The sequence below is a fragment of the Oncorhynchus clarkii genome, chromosome 9, assembly GCF_045791955.1.
Source record: "Oncorhynchus clarkii lewisi isolate Uvic-CL-2024 chromosome 9, UVic_Ocla_1.0, whole genome shotgun sequence".
NCBI classification, from domain to species: domain Eukaryota; kingdom Metazoa; phylum Chordata; class Actinopteri; order Salmoniformes; family Salmonidae; genus Oncorhynchus; species Oncorhynchus clarkii.
The window spans coordinates 53,021,494-53,045,309 of record NC_092155.1 but is presented as its reverse complement, the minus strand read 5'-3'; the positions used below and the strand labels follow the sequence as shown (position 1 = coordinate 53,045,309).

Genomic DNA, 23,816 nt, shown 5'->3' with positions numbered 1-23,816 from the left:
CTAGATAATTCCGGAGAATGACCAAATCAGCTGTTATAAAATTAGCCCATCAAAGAGTGCTGGACAAATGGAGTATGGAGCTTAATTCGCTATCATCCTCTTACAAGACAAACTTCCAGTCTTAAGTGCGTGGGGGAAGAAAATCTATACTTAATGCAGAGGTGATCATTTGTATCTAATAACTTAAGAATCCTTGGCTGAAAACTTCTGTAATTCTTCCAGTTAAAAACGCACCATGATCAAATCACTAAAGCCTAAATGTTGTAATGACTCGAGACGTTAATGCACTAGAACGTTAAATGGCATCAGAACATCAGTAGTTTCAAGTGCACGGCATTCATCAATTCTATTATGTTTTCCTTCGAGATGCACCTTAATTTACCCCACTCCAGTTTGCTTTTCCAAGAATTAGAGAAAAAAAAAACATCCTTAAATGCTATTAAAACATACATTTGAAGTGGGCGCCTTGAAGTGGTGCCTCTTAAAACAGATAAACATTAAATAACATGGAGAACGGGGGAAACACACACTGGCAAGGAGGGCTTAGATGACTTGTTATCTCACCTGTGGTCCCCTGTGATTCAATTGTAAAAGTCATCCCTCTAATAGGTTAAAAGGTTTTGATTACCCTTCCTTTTCTTGGAGTGTTGAAAGAAAAAAAAGTGATTGAGCACACTGCCAGTGGGTAATTCATTTTGGGTAATGCATTGCATATACTAAAGACCTGTTTCAATCCAAAATAATTACATTTTTAAACTCATCTAAAAAAGGGGCAGCTATGGCAGGGAAGCAGTCTAAAAAGCCATATTATTCTGTGACAAAACACAGTGTGGTGTGGGTGTGATGAAAACATACTACTCCTCAACATCTAAGTTTTGCCACGTGAAATGCATCCAAACTCAAATGATAGTGATCTATTATCAGCCTTAGACATCTGTATTGTATGTCAGAGAGGTTGAGAGATCTTTGAAAACATGACCATTATTGTTTAGTTATTCCTACAGTGGCATAACATGACTTATTATAAAATACTAAGTTTAAAATGGGGCCAAGTTGTATCATTTTATCAAAGGAGTAGACAAACCGTTCAGAAATATTTATTATCCATTTATTCACCATAACATTAGCATGACCTTTGATGTACACACGGGTTGCACAAGGGGTGTGGAAATTCCTGGATCTCTATATGCTGAGGGCTTATTAAAGTCAGTCGCCCGGAACCTTCATTGTGACAAGCAGATTAAACCATTTGCATGGTGAACCACCGACTGATGTTTGAGGAGAACATATATCTGTGTGATAACAAGATGGAAATATTCTGGCTTTTAGGATTCTGAAAGATCATTTACTGATTCAGTGAGTGAAAAGGCCATAAAATGTGCAGCTAAATTAATCCAGGACAATAGGTAATGAATGAAAACTAGAAAAGAAACTAGAAAAGAATGGATAACATATTGCTAATAAACTGAGGCTAACAAGGCTATAGATAGAACCGCATTAATTGTAGTGACTGAAAGATTGAGACGTGAGAGGAAAATAACCTAAATGTGGAAGAATACGCTACATTTGTTTACATTATTTCCTTAAACTATAAACTAATAAACTATAAATAAATATAAATATCTATGTTAAAACTAGAATGTTGTAATCTACAGTATGTGTCGACATAAAAAAAAAAAGAAAGCACAACATCAAAAAAAATCAAAAAACTAATAAGTCAAAATGTCAATTTTAGTAAAATGGTTGTAGTGTATCTTCAGGGAGGGTAAAAGTGCTGTTCTTAGCAGATGACATAGCTGGTTTGCACAAGTTCCACCCAGACATCTCAATCAATTATAACCACATTGCACAGATTTCAGTCTTGTCTTGTTATTGACTTATAGATCATCCCTGCTATAGTGTACGGTAGCACATAATTGGGCTTTTAAGGGGTGGGCTGTATGTTAGTACAAGGCACATTTGGTTTGGCAGGATAAATATCAATTGAAATTAAAATGGTGGGTGTGTCTGGCTTTTCCGAATACCGGTAAATACCTTTTGGTTAGTTGAACAATCATTTTCTAATGCTTCTTGTAAAGCTAAAATTGCTAATGCACCAAAGTGCTCCATGTACTGACCAATAATCTTTACAAATGAGATAACCAATAAAGTGTCAGGTACAGCCGAAAAAGAGGCGAAAACTCAATCATAGGAAGAGATGAACACTAACCAATGTGCTTTAAGAGAGTGAAGTTGATGAGCGGACAAGATTACAGCATCATTATTGAGTTTGAATTGGCACTTCTTTTTTTTTACCTTGAATCTTTACTTTAACATTTTGAAAAATGTCTAGCAAACCTAATCATGTTTGAACTAACCAGTAGAATGTTTTTTTCTCTCACTAGTAACAGCATTGAAGTAAAATATTGGTATAAACCTATGAAAATTTACCAATGCACTATTATTAGTTACATTTTTGAAAAATAAAACACTTGGAAAATACTGACTAACTGGCTGGGAGGGCACTGTGTTTTTATTTAATCATTTCCTTTTTGTTGGTGGAGGTTTTTTGATGTTTAACTGTATGAATATATGAAACCATAAAATATTTTTTTAAAGGGTGCGTTGCTTAGAAATGCTGCCATACAACGACCATATTGAAAAATAGGATTTCCTGAGTGACTATATTTAGAGGTCAAGTGGGGTTTAAAGAGTTTTCATTTCACTTTTTAGTTTTCCAAGAGAAAAAGCACTCTTACAAAAGCTGAGAAGTGTAAAAGACTTAACACAGAAAACTTAAGGGATCAATGTTACAAAAGTAGAGGTGGAAGTATGTGAAGATTGAGTAAGAATTGTCATATAGAATGAACAGGAACAGATTGTTTCCAAACTGATGGTAGTCTATACTAAAGCTATATCATACCCATGAAGGCACAGATGCAAAGTGAGGGAGGTGCTGAATTGATTTCATTATCAAAGTAAGACCACCAATAATGTGAACTTCGATAGCAACAATTCCACAGATCGTTGCTGTAAATGAGAATGTGTTCCTAGTCAACTTACCAGGTAAAAAAAGAAAGAAATGCCCAACATTGTCACTGAGCGCTACTGTAACTAGCTAATGTTAAAGGACCATCGTATCACATGCTTCGTAAAGAACAGGTGTAAACTAACAGTGAAATGCTTACTTACGGGTCCTTTTCCAACAATGCAGATTAAAGATTTTTTTTTTTTAAACATTGAAATAGTGACACGTGGAATAAATACACAGTGAATAACAAATAACAATAATGAGTAAAATTAAGATGGTTATATAGAGGGAGTACCAGTACTGATAGTCCTGAATGACAGTTCAGAATGAATCGTGAATAGTGATGAGTGAGAAAGATAGACACACAAATATCTTACCCCAAAGCCATGCTAACCTCTCACCATTACAATAACAGGGGAGGTTAGCATTTTTTGGGGGGTATGACATTTGTGTGTCTAACTTTCTCACTCATCATTATTACGATTAATTCAGGACTATCCGTGATCATGGTAGCATCCACATTAATGTATAAGTGTTTAGAAACATTTTATTCTTATTTACAATAAAAGTGACTCCAAAATTACACAACACATTATTTACCATTAATTTCTATTGGGCAAGTAGCCAAGTGGTTAGAGCGTTGGGCCAGTAACCGAAAAGGTTGCTTGATCGAATCCCCAAGCTGACAAGGTAAAAATCGGTCATTTTGCCCCTGAACAAGGCAGTTAAACCACTGTTCACCAGGCGCCGAAGACGTGGATGTCGATTAAGGCAGCCCACCGTACCTCTCTGATTCAGAGGGGTTGTGTTAAATGCGGAAGACACATTTCAGTTGAAGGTTGTTGTACAACTGACTAGGTATCCCCCTCTCCCTTTCATTCAATGGGCACAAAATAATCTGAAACACAACCAAAATAAAAATTTGTCCCAATGCATCCAACAACTTTGTAAAGTCACAATCTTGATGTAATTATTGAGTGCTAAGTGAATTTGTCCCAATTCTTTTAGTCCCACAAAAATGGGGGGACTACGTACAAAAAATGCTGTAATTTCTAAACAGTTCACCCGATATGGATGAAAAGAGCCTCTAGGGCTGGGCTGTATACCATATAATGCTATTGATGCATGGACCGGTTTGGGTTTTTACTTTATCTTCAATAACAGTATTTGAATGCTTGGTTTGTTAAATGTGATATGCCGTGTGTAACTTACATTTTTATAGTTTAATACACTACTTGAGTCATCTCTCTCGGCTCCCTCTCTACATGCTGCTTTCCACACAGACCTAGCCCGTCACTCAAGGAGCGCATTTGTTGTTACTTCACCACAAGACACTTGCGTTCAGTCTGCATGGTCAATGCAGCACATGCAACAATGTTGATGACTACAATGCTGTTTACACTTGCTTCTTAGCCGCTAATGATAATCGCTAGTTAGCTGGTCAGAGTAAACGTAGCTAGCTATACAGCCTGATACCAATGAGGGTGTAGAACTAAATCAGCATGTTGTCTGTGTAACAGTATCTTCTAAATCAAAGAAGAATATGCAAAGCATGAATATGTTAGCTACATGAAGTAGATAAGAGAAAACATTTAATGTAGCCAAAGAATATAAGGTCCCCTAGGAAACGCTGACAAACACTTTGGTTCCTACCCTGTCACATTAACTCCTCCCTGGCATTTTTAGTCATTGTGATGTAAAATAACACTGTTTTTAAAGTGCCCACTATTACACTACATGGCCAAAAGTATGTGAAACACCTGCTCGTCCAACATGCCATTTCAAAATCATGGGCATTAATATGAAGTTGGTTCCCCTTTTTCTGCTATAACAGCCTCCACTCTTCTGGGAAGGCTTTCCACTATATGTTGGAACATTGCTGTGGTGACTTGCTTCCATTCAGCCACCAGAGCATTAGTGAGGTCGGGCACTGATGTTGGGCGATTAGGCCTGGCTCGCAGTCGGTGTTCCAATTCATCCCAAAGGTGTTTGATGGGGTTGAGGTCAGGGCTCTGTGCAGGCCAGTCAAGTTCTTCCACAAACCCTTTCTGTATGTCCCTCGTTCTGTGCACAGGGCATTGTCATGCTGAAACAGCAAAGGGTCTTCCTCAAACTGTTGCCACCAAGTTGGAAGCACAGAATCGTCTAGAATGTCATTGTATGCTGTAGCATTAAGATTTCCCTTCACTGGAACTAAGGGGCCTAGCCCGAACTATGAAAAACAGCCCCAGACCATTATTCCTCATCCACCAAACTTTACAGTTGGCACTATGCATTGGAGCAAGTAGCATTCTCCTGGCATCCGCCAAACCCAGATAAGTCCGTCAGACCGCCAGATGGTGAAGCGTGATTCATCACTCCAGAGTCCAATGGCGGCGAGGAATACACCACTCCAGCGGACGCTTGGCATTGTGCATGGTGACCTTAAGCTTGTGTGCGGCTGCTCGGCCATGGAAACACATTTCATGAAGGCCCCAAGTGAATAGTTACTATGCTGACGTTGCTTCCAAAGGCAGTATGGAACTCACTAGTGACTGTTGCAATGGAGGACAGAAGATTTTTTACAAGCTATTCACTTCAGCACTCAGCAGTTACATTCTGTGAGCTTGTGTGGCCTACCATTTCGCGGCTGAGCCGCTGTTGCTCCTAGGCGTTTCCACTTCATAATACCAGCACTTCTAGTTGACCGGGCAAGCTCTAGCAGTGCAGAAATTTGGTAAACTGACTTGTTGGAAAGGTGGGCTCCTATGGCGGTGCCACGTTGAAAGTCACTGAGCTCTTCAGTACGGGCCATTCTACTGCCAATGCTTGTCTATGGAGATTGCATAGCTGTGGCCTCGATTTTATACATCTGTCAGCAACGGGTGTGGCTGAAATAGCCAAATCCACTAATTTGAAGGGGTGTCCACATAAACTACATGGCCAAAAGTATATTTTCAACTATAGAATTAGAATAATCATTATTTTTCCATTATTCCAACCGTTCACTCAAGGGTTTTGATCTAAATCTCAAGTCAAATCGCAATTGCAACATTTGGTTAAAAATATTTTGGGTTTTTGGGTTGAAGTTTAACTGAGCAGTATAAAACAATCAAAATGGAGAGAGACCAATTGAAATCACTTAGAATATTCAGTGCATTCGGAAAGTATTCAGACCCCTCGACTTTTTCCACGTTATTACGTTACAGCCTTATTCTAAAATGAATTTTAAAAAACAAATCAAATCTACACACAATAACCCATAATGACAACGCAAAAATGTATTTTTATACATTTTGCAAATAAAATAAAACTTCACATTTACATGAATTATTCAGACCCTTTACTCAATACTTTGCTGAAGCACCTTAGGCTTTTTTGGGGGGTCTGAAAACTTTCCGAATGCACTGTACATGTTGCCATCCTAGGGTTACGCACTACTCAAAACAAATTTTGAACTGTTATTATTCACAAACATCAAATACAGTCAATAATTTTAAAAACTGTGATATTATATATTTCATAGTTTAGAATTTATTTTATTATTAAACCTTTATTTAACTAGGCAAATCAGCTAAGAACAAATTCTTATTTACAATGGTGTCCTACCAAAAGGCAAAATGCCTCCTGCGGGGATGGGGACTGGGTTAGAAAATAAATGAAATAAAAGTATAGGACAACACACACATCACGACAAGAGAGACAATACATAAAGAAAGACCTAAGACGACAACATAGCATGGCTGCAACACGTCTTCACTATTATTCTATAATGTAGAAAATAGTAAAAATAAAGAAAAACCCTGAAATGAGTAGGTGTGTCCAAACTTTTGACTGGTACTGTATATATAGTTAGGCTACTTCAAGAAGAGGATCTGCTGATTTCCGCCTAAGTAGACATACCCAAGCTATTTACTTACATTTTAATTGAGATTTCCATAAACAATAACTGGTAATGTTGCATAGTCTTAGAAAGGTCTGGAACTCACCTTTCTTGCAAAAATGTTTAATAAATTGCTGAGGTGTACTTTTGAGGACACAATCTCAAGTACATAGTGCAAATACTATAAAAATATGAAAAAGCATATATTTTTTCCTATTCAACAAAAGTAGGGCAATAGGGCTTGAAATGACTGAAATGCTTTCTAAATATAGTAACAATCAAATGATAAACAACTTACTGTAAGATTTCACATTTCTTGCAACTGTCAAATAAATATGATCGTACTTAGTGACTACATCATGTGCACTATTCATATAAGTGACAAATGTTCTTTCTCCTTAACGTCAACTGAGTGGCACAGAGACACAGTTCAAATGTGTGCAGACTAGTTATAACTTCAGCTTTAAACATGAACAGATTTTGTCAGTCTGTGACAAAGAGAAAGTGGTCTTGTTTCAATTCTATGAAATTATTTCATATTTTTTTGAGAGCTCTAAATCCAGCTGAGAACATCACAGCGAGATGAAACCACAACGGCTGGGTGGAGAAAGAGAAAATGTATTATTTGTCTGGATAGGAGCAAGAATTTGACACGTCACTCACTATGCAAATGTTGGGTCCGAAACCTGACACTTCAAGTCAGCTCCGTGGAAATGGAGAGCAGACCGATGGGGATTTCTGGCACTATAAGGTACGGGACTCCACGGCATTCCCAGAGCGCTTTGTACACCAAAATGTCAGTAGGAACTGGTCCCGAACCGCTCAACATCTAACAACACCAGCACCAAATTGAGTTACACTAAAACACTAGTCGTACTTTTCAGAGCAAATGTTTGGCCTTTTTTTTCTCCAAATAGTGGAGGTTTAGCATAACTGCCCAGGTCTAAACCACATAAAATCTGCTCAAGTCATGGGGTAAATAAACAAGATGTAAGAGGCATTTCAGTAAGTGAAAATCAATTCATAAAATGTTTCATTCATTAGAAGTTAACTTGCTCACATTAAACTCTGAGCCAAGTCATATATTCTACAAAAAAGGTATGTGTACATTTATCTGCAATTATGAACACTATGAGAAGGACAGAACAACTAGCGGCCAGGGGGAGCAACAATGGAGGGCTAAAATGAAATCATTAGCAAGTATAGGATTCAGTCTCAGTGCGAATCAATTCATTTCAAATTGGCCTGTACATTTGTGGAGAAGCACCCCTGATACTATAATAGGCTAATAGACATGGACAAAATTGTGTTAGGCTGGTCTCAAATTTCCCCCAAACAATAGTTTGCAGGACTGAAAAAAAGAGAAAGAAGGAGAGGGAGAAAAATTAAGCTTATATTAATTAGGCTATATGCTTTCAGGGGCGATTCACTAACATGGATGGTTGTCTTAAATGCTTAACCCAATTGCTTTGTGTTACCAGAACCCTGCTAAAAGGAATGAGGTTTAATACAATTAAAGTATTTCCTTTTCTGTCTTAACCGGTTGATATACCCAACAGTGCTTTAACTCCATTTTATAACTACATCTTTAAATGCCATTCTAATTGTTACATCTTTCCCGCCTACTGTGACCTTTAGCTAAGGAAGCAGAGCCTCATGGGAGCAGCTGTGTGAAATCAGTGACCCTGGGAGACATGGAAGAGTGTGGCGAAACAGAACCATCTATGTGGATATCAATGCCGGCGCCACACAAAGTCAACATTACCTACAACAGTAGCTCTTCCAAAGTTTAAACATCCGAAGTGTCAGGCAATGGCAATACCGGGATCTTTGAAATTGGACCTTTGATTTCATGTTCTGCGTTAAACGCAGAACAGAAACCAACAGTTTAACTGTTCGGTGTCAGCTTGTTTGACTGTTTTGGATTGTTGAGGCATTCCCCATTATTCCCTGTTGTTACCTCATATACAGTGCATTAGGAATGTATTCAACCCCCACCCCTAACATGTTGTTGCTTTACAGCCATATATTTTAAATGATGAAAAAAAAAATCTTCATCAACCTGCACACAATACCCCCAATGACAAAGCCAAAACAGGTTTAGACATTTTTGCAGATGTTTTAAAAATAAAAAACAGAAATGCCTTATTTACATACAGTAAGTATTCAGACCCTTTGCTATGAGACGCAAAATTGAGCTCAGGTGTATCTTGGTTCCATTGATCATCCTTAAGATGTTTCTACAACTTGATTGGAGTCCACCTGTGGGTATATTCAATTGATTGGACATGATTGGGAAAGGCACATATCTGTCTATATAAAAGATCCCACAGTTTAGAGTCCATGTCAGAGCTAAAACCAAGCCATGAGGTCAAAGGAATTGTTTGTAGAGCTCCTAGACAGGATTGTGTTGAGGCACAGATCTGGGGAAAGGTACCAACACATTTCTGCAGCATTGAATGTCCCCAAGAACAGTGGCCTCCATCATTCTTAAAAATGGAAGAAGTTTGGAACCACCAAGGCTCTTCCTAGAGCTGGCCGGCTGGCCAAACTGAGCAATCGGGGGAGAAAGGCCTTGGTCAAGGAGGTGACCAAGAACCTGATGGTCAATCTGACAGCTCGACTAAACAGGCCTTTATGGTAGAATGGCCAGACAGAAGCCACCCCTCAGTAAATGGCACATGACAGCCCACTTGGGGATGCCAAAAGGCACCTAAAGACTCACCATGAGAAACAAGATTCTCTGGTCTGATGAAACCAAGACTGAACACTTTGGCCTGAATGCCAGGCATCATGTCTGGAGGAAACCTGACACCATCCCTACGGTGAAGCATGGTGGTGGCAGCATCATGCTGTGGGGATGTTTTTCAGCGGCAGGGACTGGGAGACTAGTCAGGATCGAGGAAAAGATGAACGGAGCCAAGTACAGAGAGACCCTTGATGAAAACCTGCTCCAGATAGATCAGGATCTCAGACTGGGGCGAAGGTTGACCTTCCAACAGGACAACGACCATAAGCACACAGCCAAGACAACACAAGAATAGCTTCAGGACAAGTCTCTGAATGTCCTTGAGTGGCCCAGCCAGATCCCAGACTTAAACCGGATCGAACATCTCTGGAGAGACCTAAAAATAGCTATGCAGCGACACTCCCCATCCAACCTGACAGAGCTTCAGAGGATCTGCAGAGAAGAATGGGAGAAACTCCCCAAATACAGATGTACCAAGCTTGTAGCGTCATCATACCCAAGAAGACTCGAGGCTGTAATGGCTGCCAAAGGTGCTTCAACAAAGTACTGAGTAAAGGGTCTGAATACTTATGTAAATGTGATTGCAAATGTATTACAATTTTTTTTTTAAATAACACTTCCAAAAACCCATTTTTGCATTGTCATTATGGGGTATTGTGTGTAGACTGGATTAAATGTTGTTTTTCTCATCATTTCAGAATAAGGCTGTAACGTGACAAAATGTGGAAAAAGTCAAGAGGTCTGAATACTTTCTGAATGCACTGTATGAATCAAAACTGAAAAAGGGGTAACGACCAACTTGTTTAAATGTGTAACATGCTCCCCTGCTAATGACAAAAGTATAATATAGTTCCCGTTTTACATCTGTTAAGATGCTCAAGAGGTGGGGTTGGTTTTCCAAGATATAGAATTTTCCAAATGTGGTTAATCTTTATTGAATAATCTTAACTTCTGAAATTAAAATGGTCAGCGTGAACGTTTCAATGCACAAAAAGGGCCATGGAAAACTTCATTGACGTTTGGTTGGCAAAGGTTTAAAAATAACAGACAGGCTGCATGTGTGACAACTTTAGCCCCATGGGCAAGGCTACAAACATGACATCAACATCACATTACGCAATTTTAAAGGGGGGTGGTGGACGGAAATCAGTCTCTTTTGCGACCAGTGCACATTCAGACCAAACTTTCCATTCATAAGTATTTGCCTATCAGATGTTCTTCGTCACAACTAGGCCTAACAGTTGAATTGGTCAATGCAATGGAACTTTGCAGGCTGGAACTCGTGTGAGGCCAGGTCTAGACCCTTCAATCAAGCTGTCCCTCACAAAATAAAGCTTTTAGATCAGCACAGATTATATCAGGCCTGTTTATGATGGACTCTTATTCTAGAAATCACAATTTTTTTATGAAATGTGTAAACACCCCCATCCCATTCATAGACATATTTCCTTACGAAAAAAGAACAGGGATATATCTACACTTGAAGATAGAAGTTTACATACACCTTAGCCAAATACATTTAAACTCAGTTTTTCACAATTCCTGACATTTAATCATAGTAAAAATTCCCTGTCTTAGGTCAATTAGGATCATCACTTTGTTTTAAGAAGGTGAAATGCCAGAATAATAGGAGAGAGAATGATTATGCTTTAGTTTCTTTCATCACATTCCCAGTGGGTCAGAAGTTTACATACACTCAATTAGTATTTGGTAGCATTGCCTTTAAATTGTTTAACTTGGGTCAAATGTTTCACAAGCTTCCCACAATAAGTTGGGTGAATTTTGGCCAATTCCTCCTGACAGAACTGGTGTAACTGAGTCAGGTTTGTAGGCCTTTCCAGTTCTGCCCACACATTTTCTATAGGATTGAGGTCAGGTCTTTGTGATGGCCACTCCAATACCTTGACTTTGTTGTGCTTAAGCCATTTTGCCACAATTTTGGAAGTATGTTTGGTGTCATTGTCCATTTGGAAGACCCATTTGCGACCAAGCTTAAACTTCCTGACGGATGTCTTGAGATGTTGCTTCAATATATATCCATATAATTTTACATCCTGGCCATCTATTTTGTGAAGTGCACCAGTCCCTCCTGCAGCAAAGCACCCCAACAACATGATGCTGCCACCCCTGTGCTTCAGGTTTGGGATGGTGTTCTTCGGCTTGCAAGCCTCCCCCTTTTTCCTCCAGACATAACGTTGGGCATTTTGGCCAAACAGTTCTACTTTTGTTTCATCAGACCAAAGGACATTTCTCCAAAAAGTACGATCTTTGTCCCCATGTGCAGTTGCAAACCGTAGTCTGGCTTTTTCATGGCGGTTTTGGAGCGGTGCCTTCTTCCTTGCTGAGCGGCCTTTCAGGTTATGTCGATATAGGACTCGTTTTACTGTGGATATAGATACTTCTGTACCCGTTTCCTCCAGCATCTTCACAAGGTCCTTTGCTGTTGTTCTGGGATTGATTTGCACCTTTCGCACCAAAGTACGTTCATGTCTAGGAGACAGAACGTGTCTCCTTCCTGAGTGGTATGACGGCTGCATGGTCCCATGGTGTTTATACTTGCATACTATTTTGTACAGATGAACGTGGTACCTTCAGGCGTTTGGAAATTGCTCCCAAGGATGAGCCAGACTTGTGGAGGTCTACAATTGTTTTTCTGAGGTCTTGGATGATTTATTTTGATGTTCCCATGATGTAAAGCAAAGAGGCACTGAGTTTGAAGGTAAGCCTTGAAATACATCCACAGATACACCTCCAATTGACTCAAATTATGTCAATTAGCCTATCAGAAGCTTCTAAAGCCATGACATCATTTTCTGGAATTTTACAAGCTGTTTAAAAGGCACAGTCAATTTAGTGTATGTAAACTTCTGGCCCACTGGAATTGTGATACAGTGAATTATAAGTGAAATAATCAGTCTGTGAACAATTGTTGTAAAAATTACTTGTGTCATGCACAAAGTAGATGTCCTAACTGACTTGCCAAAACTATAGTTTGTTAACAAGACGTTAACAAGACATTTGTGGAGTGGTTAAAAAACAAGTTAATGATTCCAACCTAAGTGTATGTAAACTTACGACTTCAACTGTATCTATTAAGGGACGTGTTTCAGCAGGTTGAAGACATGGCATCTCATGATGTTAGGATCATTACATTGAAACTTAGGACAAAGTGTCTGAAGTTCTCTCTTTGTCAGTTACAGTTCACATACATTGAATCATTCACCTCCTAAAAATTGTGTAAGTTTGATGAGAAATATTGATAAACAATCAACATTTTGATGATCCGGTTAAGTTACACATTCAAAACAAAATTGGGTATCTACTATAACATTTTCAAAAGGTTTACATTTTGGACTAGGCTATAACCCATAAAAAATGTCCATCTAAAATCTACAGTTCCTTGAGTAAACAAAAACTACAGTATTCAAATAAAACATCCCTCATGAAGTATTAACTTTATATTAATGTTATTTTTTTCCAATGGCTGCATAGGGTCGAGTTAGCCTCACCAAAACACAAACATATGACTGCTTGGATAAATACATCCACATAGTGGTAGGGGCTGGGTCTGGTGCCGCCCCCATGACTAAAGACCACTACCCCTATCTGTGACACTTCACTTTCACTCACTTTGGCCAAAAGACCGGCATATATATCCCACAAATTTATTTTAATTCAGGTAAAAGGCCTAAACAAGAAGGCTGGGGCCGCTCTGACAGATAAGGGTCATCAGAGATTAAACTGTGGCACTTTAGCTGGAGAAAGCAGCAGTGGTGTAGCACAACAAAACTACTCAGCCACCACAAACATTCAAGCCCCTTCTCAGCAGCAATCCAGTAATGGATACTTCCTTGGCTTCTCTATTGGTCAAAATGTTTTCATACAATAATTTAATTCAGAAACACTTTTACAAAGCAGGAGTGATCAATTTTAATTAGTTGATTTTTTTTCTCAATCGCATAAAATGTAATGTACTGCCATCGATCTCCTTTGTTCTTTAATGCAGTGCCTCTTTCCTGTAATTTGAAGCTTTATTTTTTTTTTTACTCTTACAGTCAATGATGACATTTTGTGACAAGCAGCTCCACTTGTCTTTTATGAGCATTACCGGAAACAAAGACACATAAACGCAAATAGAAATAATTTAAAAGAATACAGTAAACTGAATGTGTTGCCACAATAATAATTTCAATTTTAAAAACATAAAAAGTGCTCACAGGAATACATATACACTGTACAACAGGGGTAATCAACCTGGGATCCGCGGCCCCCTAACTTTGAAATGCATACCTTCAGTAGAAAAGAGGATAGTATTTCCTTTCTAATGATTTCAACTCCTAATATTGAACAAATTACAATCACTGGAGTATCTGACATACTGTGCAGCGCGTTCAGAAACTATTCATACCCCTTCACTTATTACACATTTTGTTATGTTACAGCTTGAATTCAAAATAATTGATTAAATATATTTTACACACACAATAACCCATTATGGCAAAAGTAAAATGAAAAGGAAATACAGAAATCTGATTTACTTAAGTATTCACACCCGCGAGTCAATATTTTGTAAAAGCTCCTTTGCAGTTTTGAGTCGTCTTGGGTATGTCTGTATCAGCTTTGCACATTTTCTCAAGCTCTGTAAAGTTAAATGGGGATCTGCGGTGAATGGAAATCTTCAAGTCTTTCCATAGATTTTCAATGGATTCCAGTCTGGTCTTTGGCTGGGCCACTCAAGGACTTTCACATTCTTGTTCTGCAGCCATGGGGTCATTGTCCTGTTGGAACGTAAATCTTTGTCCCAGTCTAAGGTCGTTTGCACTCTGAAGCAGGTTCTCATTTTATTTATTTCACCTTTATTTAACCAGGTAGGCTAGTTGAGAACAAGTTCTCATTTGCAACTGCGACCTGGCCAAGATAAAGCGTAGCAATTCGACACATTCAACAACACAGAGTTACACATGGAATAAACAAAACATACAATCAATAATACAGTAGAACAAAATTAAACAAAAAGTCTATATACAGTGAGTGCAAATGAGGTAAGTTAAGGAAATAAATAGGCCATGGTGGCCAATTAATTACAATATAGCAATTAAACACTGGAATGGTAGATCGGCAGAAGATGAATGTGCAAGTAGAGATACTGGGGTGCAAAGGAGCAAAATAAATAAATAAATACCAGTATGGGGATGAGGTAGGTAGATAGATGGGCTGTTTACAGATAGGCTAAGTACAGGTGCAGTGCTCTGACAGCTGGTGCTTAAAGTTAGTGAGGGAGATGTGAGTCTCCAGCTTCAGAGATTTTTCCAATTCGTTCCAGTCATGGGCAGCAGAGAACTGGAAGGAAAGACGACCAAAGGAGGAATTGGCTTTGGGGGTGACCAGTGAGATATACCTGCTGGAGCGCGTGCTATGAGTGGGTGCTGCTATGGTGACCAGTGAGCTGAGATAAGGCAGGGCTTTACCTAGCAGAGACTTGTAGATAACCTGTAGCCAGTGGGTTTGGCGACAAGTATGAAGCGAGGGCCAACCAACAAGAGCGTACAGGTCGCAATGGTGGGTAGTGTATGGGGCTTTGGTGACAAAACGGATGGCACTGTGATAGACTGCATCCAGTTTGTTGAGTAGAGTGTTGAAAGCTATTTTATAGATGACATCACCGAAGTCGAGGATTGGTAGGATGGTCAGTTTTACGAGGGTATGTTTGGCAGCATGAGTGAAGGATGCTTTGTTGCGAAATAGGAAGCCGATTCTAGATTTCATTTTGGATTGGAGATGCTTAATGTGAGTCTGGAAGGAGTTTACAGTCTAACCAGACACCCAGGTATTTGTAGTTGTCCACGTATTCTAAGTCAGAGCCGTCCAGAGTAGTGATGCTGGACGGGCAAGCAGGTGCGGGCAGCGATCGATTGAAAAGCATGCATTTAGTTTTACTTGCGTTTAAGAGCAGTTGGAGGCCACGGAAGGAGAGTTGTATGGCATTGATGCTCGTCTGGAGGTTAGTTAACACAGTGTCCAAGGAGGGGCCAGAAGTATACAGAATGGTGTCGCATGCGTAGAGGTGGATCAGAGAATCACCAGCAGCAAGAGCAACATCATTGATGTATACAGAAAAGAGTGTCGGCCCAAGAATTGAACCCTGTGGCACACCCATAGAGACTGTCAGAGGTCCAAACAACAGGCCCTCCGATTTGACACACTGAACTCTATCAGAGAAGTAGTTGGTGAACCAGGCGAGGCAATCATTTGAGAAACCAAGGCTGTTGAGTCTGCCAATAAGAATGTTGTGATTGACAGAGTCGAAAGCCTTGGCCAGGTCGACGAATAGTCATCAAGGATTTACAGGGGGCTGCAGGGGTGCGTGCTACGCAACTGCTTATAACTAACTAGACGTTAAGTATAACTATAAGAAATCTAAGACATGTTAAATAAAAAGACATCCAGCTCAGGAATCCAGCTTTGTTAACTTGTTAGCTAAGAGGCCAGAAGTCAAGATCAAACTTCTTGGTTGCAGCAGAGACAGTCTAGCCTGAGTACCAGTCTCTTAAGCTAACATTTCTCTCCTTGCCACTCATTGTCAAAGAGACTGGCATATCTACTACCATCTTCAAATATGAACATTCTATCATTAATGAGCTTGAGGAGAATAGAGGATTCGATAACCCTCACAGCTATCCTCCAACAATTATCCAAATATTGGAATGTTATCACTTTTCCTTCACAGAACACGTTGGTATCTGGTTGCTAAGCAATCCATTTTTTGTTTGTCCAGATGAAACTAGTCTGTCAAAATTTGCTAGCTCACGTCTAAATACATACTGCAATTCCAACCACAAAATCTATTTGCTTTGATTTTAAGCCTCGAAATACAACTTGCCTAACAGCTAAATGTTTGTTTTTGACTTTGTCATAATTATAATTCTATGAGGCTCTACATGTTGTCAAATGTTAATGTTATTTCCAATGAGCAACTCCACCGTAAATCCAGCTGCATATTAAACATTGAGGTTACCAAAGAGACTGGCCGTTTGGCAATGACAATGGACTGGCAAAGAGTGGAATGTTAGCTAAAAAAGACTGGTACCCAGACTAGACATTCAATCCCTCCTGGATCGAGATCCCTGTTGATCACTGTCCCAAATTGTTTTGTAAGTAAAAAATTATGATTAAAATCATTATTTTTATAGCACCCATTGTGTGCACATTTGGTAATACCGTATACCCTGGTATAGTACAGAAACGGTATGAACATCTGGATACCGCCCAACCCTAGTGGACTCCAAGTTGTAGTGACATCAAGGATGATCAAATTAAATTGGATGCGCCTGAGCTCAAGTTGGAGTGTCATAGCAAAGGGATATGAATACTTACAGTACCAGTCAAAGTTTGGACACGCCTACTCATTAAGGGGTTTCCTTTTTTTCTACATTGTAGAATAATAGTGAAGACATCAAAACTATGAAATAACACATATGGGATTATCTAGTTACCAAAAAAGTGTTAAACAAATCAAAATATATTTGAGATTTGAGATTCTTCAAAGTCGCCACCTGTTGCCTTGATGACAGCTTTGCCAACTCTTGGTATTCTCTCAACCAGCTTCACCTTGAATGCTTTTCCAACAATCTCGAAGGAGTTCCCACATACGCTGAGCATTTGTTTGCTGCTTTTTCTTCACTCCGCGGTCCAACTCATCCCAAACCATCTCAATTGTGTTGAGGTCGGGTGATTGTGGAGGCCAGATCTGATGCACCACTCAATCACTCCCTTTCTAAGTCAGATAGCCCTTACACAGCCTGGAGGTGTGTTGGGTCATTGTCCTATTGAAAAACAAATGACAGTCCAAGTAAGCGCAAACCAGATGTAATGTCGTATTGCTGCAGAATGCTGTGGTAGCCATGCTGGTTAAGTGTGCCTTGAATTCTTTAAAAAAAATCACTGACAGTGTCACCAGCAAAGTACCCTCACACCTCCATGATTCACGGTGGGAACAACACATGCAGAGATCATCCGTTCACCTACTCTGCGTCTCACAAAGACACACGGCAGTTGGAGCCAGATTTCCACTGCTCTAATGTCCATTGCTCGTGTTTCTTGGACCAAGCAAGTCTCTTCTTATTATTGGTGTCCTTTAGTAGTGGTTTCTTTGCAGCAATTCGACCATGAAGGCCTGATTCACGCAGTCTCCTCTGAACAGTTGATGTTGAGATGTGTCTGTTACATGAACTCTGTGAGGCATTTATTTGGGCTGCAATCTGAGGTGCATTTAACTCTAATAAACTTATCCTCTGCAGCAGAGGTAACTCTGGGTCTTTCTTCCCTGTTGCGGTCCTCATGAGAGCCAGTTTCATCATAGCACTTGATGGTGTCGGACGACCGCACTTGAAGAAACGTTCAAAGTTCTAGAAATTTTCCGGATTGACTGACCTTCATGTCTTAAAGTTATGATGGACTGTCGTTTCTCTTTGCCTATTTGAGCTGTTCTTGCCATAATATGGACTTGGTCTTTTACCAAATAGAGCTATCTTCTGTGTATCAGCCCTACCACAACACAACTGATTGGCTCAAATGCATTAAGGAAAGAAATTCCACAAATGAACTTTTAACAAGGCACACCTGTTAATTGAAATGCATTCCAAGTGACTACCGTTGTGAGAATGCAAAGCGTGTTCAAAGTTGTCATCAAGGCAAAGGGTGGCAACTTCGAAGAATCTCAAATATAAATATATTTTGATTTGTTTAACACTTTTTTGGTTACTACATATTTCCATATGTGTTATTTCATAGTTTTGGTGTCTTCACCAATATTCTACAATGTAGAAAATAGTAATAATAAAGAAAAACCCTGTAGCTGTGTACAAAGTTTTGACTGGTACTGTACGTAATGTGATATTTCAGAATTTGATTTTCAATACATTTTCTAAGATTTCTAAAAACATGTGTACACTTCGTCAGTATGGGGTATTGTGTGTTATTTTTATCCATGTTGAATTCAGGTTGTAACAACATGTGGAACAAGTCAAGGGGTATGAATACTTTCTGAAGGCACTGTAGGCTATGAAAAAGGACCAGCAAGAAACATTGGCTGCTAGTAAGCTTTCTTGACTTGACATTTTTGCCAACAGATGGTTAACCTTTGCTTAACCTGCTAAACATGTGCAATTAGCGAGAACGTGTTTAGAGTTAGCTTTCAAGTTAATAGGATATGTAAGGATAACCCTAAATAGGAAAATATTGCAGAAAATTAGCTTTAAAACAGCAACATTTTCTCTCAGCCTCGTGGAAAAATGCGTAGAATAGCATGAGATTAGCTAAAAATCTTCAAATGTTTCACGCTGCCCAATGGAAAAATTTGTAGGATAGGCAAATTGACATCATTTGAGTCAATTGGAGGTGTACCTGTGGATGTATTTCAAGGCCTACAATCAAACTCAGTGCCTCTTTGCTTGACATCATGGGAAAATCAAAAGAAATCAGCCAAGACCTAAAAAAAAAGAATTGTAGACCTCCACAAGTCTGGTTCATCCTTGGGAGCAATTTCCAAACGCCTGAAGGTACCACGTTCATCTGTACAAACAATAGTACGCAAGTATAAACACAATGGGACCATGCAGCCGTCATACCACTCAGGAAGTTCTGTCTCCTACAGATGAACATACTTTGGTGCGAAAAGTGCAAATCAATCCAAGACATTGTGACGATGCTAGAGGAAACAGGTACAAAAGCATCTATATCCACAGTAAAACGAGTCCTATATCGACATAACCTGAAAGGCTGTCCAGCAAGGAAGAAGCCACCGCTCCAAAACCGCCATGAAAAAGACAGACTACAGTTTGCAACTGCACATGGGGACAAAGATCGTACTTTTTGGAGAAATGTCCTCTGGTCTGATGAAACAAAAATAGAACTGTTTGGCCATAATGACCACCATTATGTTCGGAGGAAAAAGGGGGATGCTTGCAAGCCGAAGAACACCATCCCAAACGTGAATCACGGGGGTGGCAGCATCATGTTGTGGGGGGTGCTTTGCTGCAGGAGGGACTGGTGCACTTCACAAAATAGATGGTATCATGAGGTAGTAAAATTATGTGGATATATTGAAGCAACATCAAGACATCAGTTAGCAAGTTAAAGCTTGGTCGCAAATGGGTCTTCCAAATGGACAATGACCCCAAGCATACTTCCAAAGTTGTAGCAAAATGGCCTAAGGACAACAAAGTATTGGAGTGGCCATCAAAGGTATTGGAGTGGCAATCACAAAGCCCTGACCTCAATTCTATAGAAAATGTGTGGGAAGAACTGGAAAAGCATGTGTGAGCAAGGAGGCCTACAAACCTGACTCAGTTAGACCAGCTCGGTCAGGAGGAATGGGCCAAAATTCACCCAACTTATTGTGGGAAGCTTGTGGAAGGCTACCCGAAACGTTTGACCCAACTTAAACAATTTAAAGGCAATGCTACTAAATACTAATTGAGTGTATGTAAACTTTTGACCACCTGGGAATGTGATGAAAAAAATAAAAGTTTAAATAAATCACTCTACTATTATTCTGACATTTCACATTCTTAAAATATAGTTGTGATCCTAACTGACCTAAAACAGGGAACTCTTACTAGGATTAAATGTCATGAAATGTGAAAAACTGAGTTTAAATGTATTTGTCTAAGGTGTATGTAAACTTCCGACTTCAACTGTAGCCGTTTTCCTATAAACAAATGCTTTCTTAAAACTTGCTCGGACCGTACGGGGGGCAAATACTGCCCCACACCACTGAGTTAACACTTCCTCTTCCAATTATGAAGTGGGATGATCAAAACAATAAAATATTTACCATATCTTTTCAACAAATCATTTAAAAATGTTGACTACGTCTCCCTGCCAAGCCGTGACAAAAAAATGTGTTTCGGTAACATATGATGGGGGTCCCTGGGTTGCCACTTTCCCTGGGCGGTGGTCCCTGGGTTGCCCCTTTGCCTGGGCGGTGGTCCCTGGGTTGCCACTTTGCCTGGGCGGTGGTCCCTGGGTTGCCACTTTGCCTGGGCGGTGGTCCCTGGGTTGCCACTTTGCCTGGGCGGTGGTCCCTGGGTTGCCACTTTGCCTGGGCGGTGGTCCCTGGGTTGCCACTTTGCCTGGGCGGTGGTCCCTGGGTTGCCACTTTGCCTGGGCGGTGGACCCTGGGTTGCCACTTTGCCTGGCCGGTGGACCCTGGGTTGCCACTTTGCCTGGGCGGTGGTCCCTGGGCAAGTAAAAGTTGAAGACCCCTACTGTACAAAAAACTACAGTAATATAAATTGTGATCATCACAGGCAGAAAACAGTTTGTAAAAGTGAAATTCCAAACAGAAGAAAAACAGCTGCAAAATGCACTGCATACCTACATTAACGTATAAGATTAATATGACATAAGTAAAGTGAATATGCAACAGTATAATTGTGAAAAATATATATATATATTTTTTAAATACATAAATACAACAAACCATTGCACACAAACAACATACTTGCTTATTGTCCAACACATCATCCAAACAAACACAATGGCATTTTTTAACTGCCACAGTATCTTGTCCTTCACATCATCAAGAAACTATAACCCTTCACATGCAATTAGTTGATTGAAGCAGAACGTAAACGGCACCAGTGGCAAACAATGTGGAGCTTGTGTCCAAGCGACGCACCACAGAAGTTGTTTTGTGGCGGCACAAGAGCCACCCTGTCACATGCAACTAACAGTGACAAGCCTATCCCCCTCCTCCGTCAGCCCCCTGAAACGCACACACGCGCGTGCACGTGACACCGATACGCACACATGCATGCATGCAAGCACACACACAAACATACAGTACACACACACACAGACACATTGTGATGGGCATATAAAGCATAGTGCATTGCTGGACACGCACGCAGCAGGTTGGCATCAGTTTGGGACGAAGTAGCCTGGCCTGCCAAGACGGCTAATAAACATACAATGGAGGGGCAATTGACAAGAGAGGTGTCGTGCTATTGATCATATGATTCCTTTCTGAAGGGCATCGTGACACTAGGATGAGGGGATGCCCACAAAGGCGACGCACTGACAGATTGTGACATTCCGGTTGACATAATCTTGCGTCTCCCTCGCGAGTCAATAGCCGAAGATGCTAATCGTGCGCCGTCTTGGATCAACAATTTCACGGTCTTCAGAAAGGGGAAAGGAATTGGTGGCATGACCCTCCACGCAGGGGTGAGAGCACTTCTCCTCAGGGAGAGCCACAGAGGGAGAAGGATGGAAGCCAGGCAGGCAGGCACATCGGGGCCTGGGCTGCGCCTGAATAGATTAATATCGCCATCTACTGGTCAGGAGTGGTTGGAAGCCGAAACTGGGAGGCCATGACGGCTCAGTCTCTCAGTAAGAGCCGTCAGAAGCGGTTAGGCACTCACTAAGACAATGGGCCTCGCATTATAATACGTACCTGGACAAAAACCACAGCCACACCATCAGGGGGGAAACCCAGGCAGTAGACCTGCCGCAGCACACTGAAGTAGTGAGCAGGCTAGGTCTGTTCCTAATCAAACTAACTGACATGGAGAAAAATGTTGGCAAAGTCTCATTTCTGGAGGCTTCTCAACTGCCAGTGTCTAACCTTAAGCGTTGGATTAGGAAGCAAACATTGCCATGTTTGAGACAAATGAGATGACAGCATCTGAGGAAAAGCAACAATCAGAGTCACAGTTATGCTAGTCCTTGCTTCTCAATCAAGATAAATTGGGTCATTGCATGCCTAAAAGGCTTGTGAGCATTAAAGTACACCCCTTTTGCCCTCAGAACAGCCTCAATTCGTCGGGGAATGGACTCTACAAGGTCTCGAAAGCATTCCACAGGGATACTGGCCCTTGTTGACTCCAATGCTTCCCACAGTTGTGCCACAATTTGGCTGGATGCCCTTTGGGTGGTGGACCATACTTGATACACACAGGAAACTGTTGAGAGTGAAACACCCAGCAGCATTGCAGTTCTTGACACAAACCGGTGCACCTGGCACCTACTACCATACCCCGTTTAAAGGCACTTACATCTTTTGTCTTGCCCATTCACCCTCTGAATGGCACACCTACACAATTAATGTCTCAATTGTCTCAAAACTTAAAAATCCTTCTTTAACCGGTCTCCTCCACTTCATCTATACTGAACAAAATTCTAAACAGAACATGCAACCATTTCAAAGATTTTACTGAGTTACAGTTCATATGAGGAAATCAGTAAATTGAAATAAATTAATTAGGCCCTAATCTATGGATTTCACATGACTGGGAATACAGATATGCTTCTGTTGGTCACAGATACCCTAAAATAAATTGGCCTCACAATGGGCCTCAGACTCTTGTTACTCGTTACATTTTTTCTGTGTATTCAAAATGCCATCCCTAAAATGCAATTGTGTTCACTGTCTGTAGCTTATGCCTGCCCATATCATAACCGCACCGTTAGCATGGGGCACTCTGTTCACAACGTTGACATCAGTCCACACGACGCCATACACGTGGTCTGCAGTTGTGAGGCCGGTTGGACGTACTGCGGAATTCTCTAAAACGACGTTGGCGGCGGCTTATGGTAGAGAAATTAACATTCAATTCTCTGGCAACAGCTCTGGTGGACATTCCTGCAGTCAGCATGGCAACTGCATGCTCCCTCTAAACTTAAGACATCTGTGGAATTATGTTGTGTGACATAACTGCACATTTTAGAGTTGCCTTTTATTGTCCCCAGCACAAGCTGCACCTGTGTAATGAGCATGCTGTTTAATCTGCTTCTTGATATGCCACACCTGTCAGGTGGATGGATTATCTTGGCAAAGGAGAAATGCTAACAGGGACGTAAACAAATTGTGTGTGTATGGAACATTTCTAGGATCTTATTCCAGCTCTTGAAACATGGGAGCAACACTTTGCATGTTGCATTGATATTTTTGTTCAGTGTACATGGAAGTGGATTTAAAAAAAGGGACATCAACAAGGGATCGTAGATTTCACCTGGATTCACCTGGTCAGTTTAGGTCATGGAAAGAGCAGGTGTCCTTAATGTTTTGTACACTCAGTGTATACACTCAAGTTGAGTATTAAAACCAGTCCACGTAGCATGCCAAAGCTGAAGTGATACTCATAAAAGTGTGATATTGGAGGCGGAATCTCATTTTTCCCCTAAATTCAGCC

The 23,816-nt window shown here is 40.4% G+C and overlaps 1 protein-coding gene across 1 annotated transcript in view; it reads right to left on the bottom strand.

Moving 5' to 3' along the window:
- Nucleotides 1–23,816, bottom strand: part of LOC139416531 (peroxisomal biogenesis factor 14) — a 106,536-nt gene that overhangs the window by 60,252 nt on the left and 22,468 nt on the right. The gene's annotated exons all lie outside the window — the stretch shown is intronic.